The sequence below is a fragment of the Lytechinus pictus genome, unplaced genomic scaffold, assembly GCF_037042905.1.
Source record: "Lytechinus pictus isolate F3 Inbred unplaced genomic scaffold, Lp3.0 scaffold_123, whole genome shotgun sequence".
Taxonomy (NCBI): Eukaryota; Metazoa; Echinodermata; class Echinoidea; order Temnopleuroida; family Toxopneustidae; genus Lytechinus; species Lytechinus pictus.
Genome location: NW_026974243.1, coordinates 64,662 through 71,667, shown reverse-complemented (window position 1 = coordinate 71,667; position 7,006 = coordinate 64,662). Strand labels below are relative to the sequence as shown.

Genomic DNA, 7,006 nt, shown 5'->3' with positions numbered 1-7,006 from the left:
TTTCGCTTGATGTCCGACATTCAAGGCAATGAGGAAAGTCGTTTGTTTGCAAGCACAGGGTCTCCAAGAGACGAGGCGCGCAGTTCAAGGCCTACACCATCATGTGAATTGTTGCGTCACACACAGGTGCGCATCCAAGAAAAAAAACACGACAATATCTCAAAATTCTCGTAGGTAGGCATCCGATGGAAACTGAAACAAACCCAATGAAAGATCGGTGGAATGACTGAAGACATCAAGAAACCAATATTATTACTGACAGGGATTAAATAGATGATGACGTCATAGTATCCCTTCAAATAGCTTGACTTTGATGGAGCAAGAGCCTACGACCATACCATGCTGAATATACCGGTTCTCGTCCGATCACCGAAGTCAAGCAGCATAGGGCTCGGTTAGTACTTGGATGGGAGACCGCCTGGGAATACCGGGTGTTGTAGGCATTTTTTGCTTCATGAAATGCCCCTTTATTCATTTTTACATTTTAAGTCTGTTGGTATTTGTTTTCCTTATAGTATCACTTTTGTCTCTTTTTGTTGTCTTTTTCGTCTCCTTCGTCACCCTTTTTAATAGAGCAGGAATAAACTTTTCGCTTGATGTCCGACATTCAAGGCAATGAGGAAAGTCGTTTGTTTGCAAGCACAGGGTCTCCAAGAGACGAGGCGCGCAGTTCAAGGCCTACACCATCATGTGAATTGTTGCGTCACACACAGGTGCGCATCCAAGAAAAAAAACACGACAATATCTCAAAATTCTCGTAGGTAGGCATCCGATGGAAACTGAAACAAACCCAATGAAAGATCGGTGGAATGACTGAAGACATCAAGAAACCAATATTATTACTGACAGGGATTAAATAGATGATGACGTCATAGTATCCCTTCAAATAGCTTGACTTTGATGGAGCAAGAGCCTACGACCATACCATGCTGAATATACCGGTTCTCGTCCGATCACCGAAGTCAAGCAGCATAGGGCTCGGTTAGTACTTGGATGGGAGACCGCCTGGGAATACCGGGTGTTGTAGGCATTTTTTGCTTCATGAAATGCCCCTTTATTCATTTTTACATTTTAAGTCGTTGGTATTTGTTTTCCTTATAGTATCACTTTTGTCTCTTTTTGTTGTCTTTTTCGTCTCCTTCGTCACCCTTTTTAATAGAGCAGGAATAAACTTTTCGCTTGATGTCCGACATTCAAGGCAATGAGGAAAGTCGTTTGTTTGCAAGCACAGGGTCTCCAAGAGACGAGGCGCGCAGTTCAAGGCCTACACCATCATGTGAATTGTTGCGTCACACACAGGTGCGCATCCAAGAAAAAAAACACGACAATATCTCAAAATTCTCGTAGGTAGGCATCCGATGGAAACTGAAACAAACCCAATGAAAGATCGGTGGAATGACTGAAGACATCAAGAAACCAATATTATTACTGACAGGGATTAAATAGATGATGACGTCATAGTATCCCTTCAAATAGCTTGACTTTGATGGAGCAAGAGCCTACGACCATACCATGCTGAATATACCGGTTCTCGTCCGATCACCGAAGTCAAGCAGCATAGGGCTCGGTTAGTACTTGGATGGGAGACCGCCTGGGAATACCGGGTGTTGTAGGCATTTTTTGCTTCATGAAATGCCCCTTTATTCATTTTTACATTTTAAGTCGTTGGTATTTGTTTTCCTTATAGTATCACTTTTGTCTCTTTTTGTTGTCTTTTTCGTCTCCTTCGTCACCCTTTTTAATAGAGCAGGAATAAACTTTTCGCTTGATGTCCGACATTCAAGGCAATGAGGAAAGTCGTTTGTTTGCAAGCACAGGGTCTCCAAGAGACGAGGCGCGCAGTTCAAGGCCTACACCATCATGTGAATTGTTGCGTCACACACAGGTGCGCATCCAAGAAAAAAAACACGACAATATCTCAAAATTCTCGTAGGTAGGCATCCGATGGAAACTGAAACAAACCCAATGAAAGATCGGTGGAATGACTGAAGACATCAAGAAACCAATATTATTACTGACAGGGATTAAATAGATGATGACGTCATAGTATCCCTTCAAATAGCTTGACTTTGATGGAGCAAGAGCCTACGACCATACCATGCTGAATATACCGGTTCTCGTCCGATCACCGAAGTCAAGCAGCATAGGGCTCGGTTAGTACTTGGATGGGAGACCGCCTGGGAATACCGGGTGTTGTAGGCATTTTTTGCTTCATGAAATGCCCCTTTATTCATTTTTACATTTTAAGTCGTTGGTATTTGTTTTCCTTATAGTATCACTTTTGTCTCTTTTTGTTGTCTTTTTCGTCTCCTTCGTCACCCTTTTTAATAGAGCAGGAATAAACTTTTCGCTTGATGTCCGACATTCAAGGCAATGAGGAAAGTCGTTTGTTTGCAAGCACAGGGTCTCCAAGAGACGAGGCGCGCAGTTCAAGGCCTACACCATCATGTGAATTGTTGCGTCACACACAGGTGCGCATCCAAGAAAAAAAACACGACAATATCTCAAAATTCTCGTAGGTAGGCATCCGATGGAAACTGAAACAAACCCAATGAAAGATCGGTGGAATGACTGAAGACATCAAGAAACCAATATTATTACTGACAGGGATTAAATAGATGATGACGTCATAGTATCCCTTCAAATAGCTTGACTTTGATGGAGCAAGAGCCTACGACCATACCATGCTGAATATACCGGTTCTCGTCCGATCACCGAAGTCAAGCAGCATAGGGCTCGGTTAGTACTTGGATGGGAGACCGCCTGGGAATACCGGGTGTTGTAGGCATTTTTTGCTTCATGAAATGCCCCTTTATTCATTTTTACATTTTAAGTCGTTGGTATTTGTTTTCCTTATAGTATCACTTTTGTCTCTTTTTGTTGTCTTTTTCGTCTCCTTCGTCACCCTTTTTAATAGAGCAGGAATAAACTTTTCGCTTGATGTCCGACATTCAAGGCAATGAGGAAAGTCGTTTGTTTGCAAGCACAGGGTCTCCAAGAGACGAGGCGCGCAGTTCAAGGCCTACACCATCATGTGAATTGTTGCGTCACACACAGGTGCGCATCCAAGAAAAAAAACACGACAATATCTCAAAATTCTCGTAGGTAGGCATCCGATGGAAACTGAAACAAACCCAATGAAAGATCGGTGGAATGACTGAAGACATCAAGAAACCAATATTATTACTGACAGGGATTAAATAGATGATGACGTCATAGTATCCCTTCAAATAGCTTGACTTTGATGGAGCAAGAGCCTACGACCATACCATGCTGAATATACCGGTTCTCGTCCGATCACCGAAGTCAAGCAGCATAGGGCTCGGTTAGTACTTGGATGGGAGACCGCCTGGGAATACCGGGTGTTGTAGGCATTTTTTGCTTCATGAAATGCCCCTTTATTCATTTTTACATTTTAAGTCGTTGGTATTTGTTTTCCTTATAGTATCACTTTTGTCTCTTTTTGTTGTCTTTTTCGTCTCCTTCGTCACCCTTTTTAATAGAGCAGGAATAAACTTTTCGCTTGATGTCCGACATTCAAGGCAATGAGGAAAGTCGTTTGTTTGCAAGCACAGGGTCTCCAAGAGACGAGGCGCGCAGTTCAAGGCCTACACCATCATGTGAATTGTTGCGTCACACACAGGTGCGCATCCAAGAAAAAAAACACGACAATATCTCAAAATTCTCGTAGGTAGGCATCCGATGGAAACTGAAACAAACCCAATGAAAGATCGGTGGAATGACTGAAGACATCAAGAAACCAATATTATTACTGACAGGGATTAAATAGATGATGACGTCATAGTATCCCTTCAAATAGCTTGACTTTGATGGAGCAAGAGCCTACGACCATACCATGCTGAATATACCGGTTCTCGTCCGATCACCGAAGTCAAGCAGCATAGGGCTCGGTTAGTACTTGGATGGGAGACCGCCTGGGAATACCGGGTGTTGTAGGCATTTTTTGCTTCATGAAATGCCCCTTTATTCATTTTTACATTTTAAGTCGTTGGTATTTGTTTTCCTTATAGTATCACTTTTGTCTCTTTTTGTTGTCTTTTTCGTCTCCTTCGTCACCCTTTTTAATAGAGCAGGAATAAACTTTTCGCTTGATGTCCGACATTCAAGGCAATGAGGAAAGTCGTTTGTTTGCAAGCACAGGGTCTCCAAGAGACGAGGCGCGCAGTTCAAGGCCTACACCATCATGTGAATTGTTGCGTCACACACAGGTGCGCATCCAAGAAAAAAAACACGACAATATCTCAAAATTCTCGTAGGTAGGCATCCGATGGAAACTGAAACAAACCCAATGAAAGATCGGTGGAATGACTGAAGACATCAAGAAACCAATATTATTACTGACAGGGATTAAATAGATGATGACGTCATAGTATCCCTTCAAATAGCTTGACTTTGATGGAGCAAGAGCCTACGACCATACCATGCTGAATATACCGGTTCTCGTCCGATCACCGAAGTCAAGCAGCATAGGGCTCGGTTAGTACTTGGATGGGAGACCGCCTGGGAATACCGGGTGTTGTAGGCATTTTTTGCTTCATGAAATGCCCCTTTATTCATTTTTACATTTTAAGTCGTTGGTATTTGTTTTCCTTATAGTATCACTTTTGTCTCTTTTTGTTGTCTTTTTCGTCTCCTTCGTCACCCTTTTTAATAGAGCAGGAATAAACTTTTCGCTTGATGTCCGACATTCAAGGCAATGAGGAAAGTCGTTTGTTTGCAAGCACAGGGTCTCCAAGAGACGAGGCGCGCAGTTCAAGGCCTACACCATCATGTGAATTGTTGCGTCACACACAGGTGCGCATCCAAGAAAAAAAACACGACAATATCTCAAAATTCTCGTAGGTAGGCATCCGATGGAAACTGAAACAAACCCAATGAAAGATCGGTGGAATGACTGAAGACATCAAGAAACCAATATTATTACTGACAGGGATTAAATAGATGATGACGTCATAGTATCCCTTCAAATAGCTTGACTTTGATGGAGCAAGAGCCTACGACCATACCATGCTGAATATACCGGTTCTCGTCCGATCACCGAAGTCAAGCAGCATAGGGCTCGGTTAGTACTTGGATGGGAGACCGCCTGGGAATACCGGGTGTTGTAGGCATTTTTTGCTTCATGAAATGCCCCTTTATTCATTTTTACATTTTAAGTCGTTGGTATTTGTTTTCCTTATAGTATCACTTTTGTCTCTTTTTGTTGTCTTTTTCGTCTCCTTCGTCACCCTTTTTAATAGAGCAGGAATAAACTTTTCGCTTGATGTCCGACATTCAAGGCAATGAGGAAAGTCGTTTGTTTGCAAGCACAGGGTCTCCAAGAGACGAGGCGCGCAGTTCAAGGCCTACACCATCATGTGAATTGTTGCGTCACACACAGGTGCGCATCCAAGAAAAAAAACACGACAATATCTCAAAATTCTCGTAGGTAGGCATCCGATGGAAACTGAAACAAACCCAATGAAAGATCGGTGGAATGACTGAAGACATCAAGAAACCAATATTATTACTGACAGGGATTAAATAGATGATGACGTCATAGTATCCCTTCAAATAGCTTGACTTTGATGGAGCAAGAGCCTACGACCATACCATGCTGAATATACCGGTTCTCGTCCGATCACCGAAGTCAAGCAGCATAGGGCTCGGTTAGTACTTGGATGGGAGACCGCCTGGGAATACCGGGTGTTGTAGGCATTTTTTGCTTCATGAAATGCCCCTTTATTCATTTTTACATTTTAAGTCGTTGGTATTTGTTTTCCTTATAGTATCACTTTTGTCTCTTTTTGTTGTCTTTTTCGTCTCCTTCGTCACCCTTTTTAATAGAGCAGGAATAAACTTTTCGCTTGATGTCCGACATTCAAGGCAATGAGGAAAGTCGTTTGTTTGCAAGCACAGGGTCTCCAAGAGACGAGGCGCGCAGTTCAAGGCCTACACCATCATGTGAATTGTTGCGTCACACACAGGTGCGCATCCAAGAAAAAAAACACGACAATATCTCAAAATTCTCGTAGGTAGGCATCCGATGGAAACTGAAACAAACCCAATGAAAGATCGGTGGAATGACTGAAGACATCAAGAAACCAATATTATTACTGACAGGGATTAAATAGATGATGACGTCATAGTATCCCTTCAAATAGCTTGACTTTGATGGAGCAAGAGCCTACGACCATACCATGCTGAATATACCGGTTCTCGTCCGATCACCGAAGTCAAGCAGCATAGGGCTCGGTTAGTACTTGGATGGGAGACCGCCTGGGAATACCGGGTGTTGTAGGCATTTTTTGCTTCATGAAATGCCCCTTTATTCATTTTTACATTTTAAGTCGTTGGTATTTGTTTTCCTTATAGTATCACTTTTGTCTCTTTTTGTTGTCTTTTTCGTCTCCTTCGTCACCCTTTTTAATAGAGCAGGAATAAACTTTTCGCTTGATGTCCGACATTCAAGGCAATGAGGAAAGTCGTTTGTTTGCAAGCACAGGGTCTCCAAGAGACGAGGCGCGCAGTTCAAGGCCTACACCATCATGTGAATTGTTGCGTCACACACAGGTGCGCATCCAAGAAAAAAAACACGACAATATCTCAAAATTCTCGTAGGTAGGCATCCGATGGAAACTGAAACAAACCCAATGAAAGATCGGTGGAATGACTGAAGACATCAAGAAACCAATATTATTACTGACAGGGATTAAATAGATGATGACGTCATAGTATCCCTTCAAATAGCTTGACTTTGATGGAGCAAGAGCCTACGACCATACCATGCTGAATATACCGGTTCTCGTCCGATCACCGAAGTCAAGCAGCATAGGGCTCGGTTAGTACTTGGATGGGAGACCGCCTGGGAATACCGGGTGTTGTAGGCATTTTTTGCTTCATGAAATGCCCCTTTATTCATTTTTACATTTTAAGTCGTTGGTATTTGTTTTCCTTATAGTATCACTTTTGTCTCTTTTTGTTGTCTTTTTCGTCTCCTTCGTCA

General features: G+C 42.5%; 12 non-coding genes across 12 annotated transcripts; all 12 read left to right on the top strand.

Annotated features, from left to right (window-relative positions):
- The first annotated feature begins 324 nt into the window (after window positions 1–324).
- LOC135158829 (5S ribosomal RNA) lies at window positions 325–443 on the top strand. The gene has a single exon (XR_010297589.1). It is a non-coding gene; the product is annotated as a 5S ribosomal RNA (ribosomal RNA).
- A 468-nt stretch (window positions 444–911) lies between these two features.
- LOC135158828 (5S ribosomal RNA) lies at window positions 912–1,030 on the top strand. Its single transcript, XR_010297588.1, has one exon. It is a non-coding gene; the product is annotated as a 5S ribosomal RNA (ribosomal RNA).
- Window positions 1,031–1,497: 467 nt separating this feature from the next.
- LOC135158827 (5S ribosomal RNA) lies at window positions 1,498–1,616 on the top strand. The gene has a single exon (XR_010297587.1). It is a non-coding gene; the product is annotated as a 5S ribosomal RNA (ribosomal RNA).
- A 467-nt stretch (window positions 1,617–2,083) lies between these two features.
- LOC135158825 (5S ribosomal RNA) lies at window positions 2,084–2,202 on the top strand. Its single transcript, XR_010297585.1, has one exon. It is a non-coding gene; the product is annotated as a 5S ribosomal RNA (ribosomal RNA).
- A 467-nt stretch (window positions 2,203–2,669) lies between these two features.
- On the top strand, window positions 2,670–2,788 carry LOC135158824 (5S ribosomal RNA). Its single transcript, XR_010297584.1, has one exon. It is a non-coding gene; the product is annotated as a 5S ribosomal RNA (ribosomal RNA).
- Window positions 2,789–3,255: 467 nt separating this feature from the next.
- LOC135158823 (5S ribosomal RNA) lies at window positions 3,256–3,374 on the top strand. The gene has a single exon (XR_010297583.1). It is a non-coding gene; the product is annotated as a 5S ribosomal RNA (ribosomal RNA).
- Window positions 3,375–3,841: 467 nt separating this feature from the next.
- On the top strand, window positions 3,842–3,960 carry LOC135158822 (5S ribosomal RNA). Its single transcript, XR_010297582.1, has one exon. It is a non-coding gene; the product is annotated as a 5S ribosomal RNA (ribosomal RNA).
- A 467-nt stretch (window positions 3,961–4,427) lies between these two features.
- On the top strand, window positions 4,428–4,546 carry LOC135158821 (5S ribosomal RNA). Its single transcript, XR_010297581.1, has one exon. It is a non-coding gene; the product is annotated as a 5S ribosomal RNA (ribosomal RNA).
- A 467-nt stretch (window positions 4,547–5,013) lies between these two features.
- Window positions 5,014–5,132, top strand: LOC135158820 (5S ribosomal RNA). The gene has a single exon (XR_010297580.1). It is a non-coding gene; the product is annotated as a 5S ribosomal RNA (ribosomal RNA).
- A 467-nt stretch (window positions 5,133–5,599) lies between these two features.
- LOC135158819 (5S ribosomal RNA) lies at window positions 5,600–5,718 on the top strand. The gene has a single exon (XR_010297579.1). It is a non-coding gene; the product is annotated as a 5S ribosomal RNA (ribosomal RNA).
- Window positions 5,719–6,185: 467 nt separating this feature from the next.
- Window positions 6,186–6,304, top strand: LOC135158818 (5S ribosomal RNA). Its single transcript, XR_010297578.1, has one exon. It is a non-coding gene; the product is annotated as a 5S ribosomal RNA (ribosomal RNA).
- A 467-nt stretch (window positions 6,305–6,771) lies between these two features.
- On the top strand, window positions 6,772–6,890 carry LOC135158817 (5S ribosomal RNA). Its single transcript, XR_010297577.1, has one exon. It is a non-coding gene; the product is annotated as a 5S ribosomal RNA (ribosomal RNA).
- The last annotated feature ends 116 nt before the right edge of the window (window positions 6,891–7,006 follow it).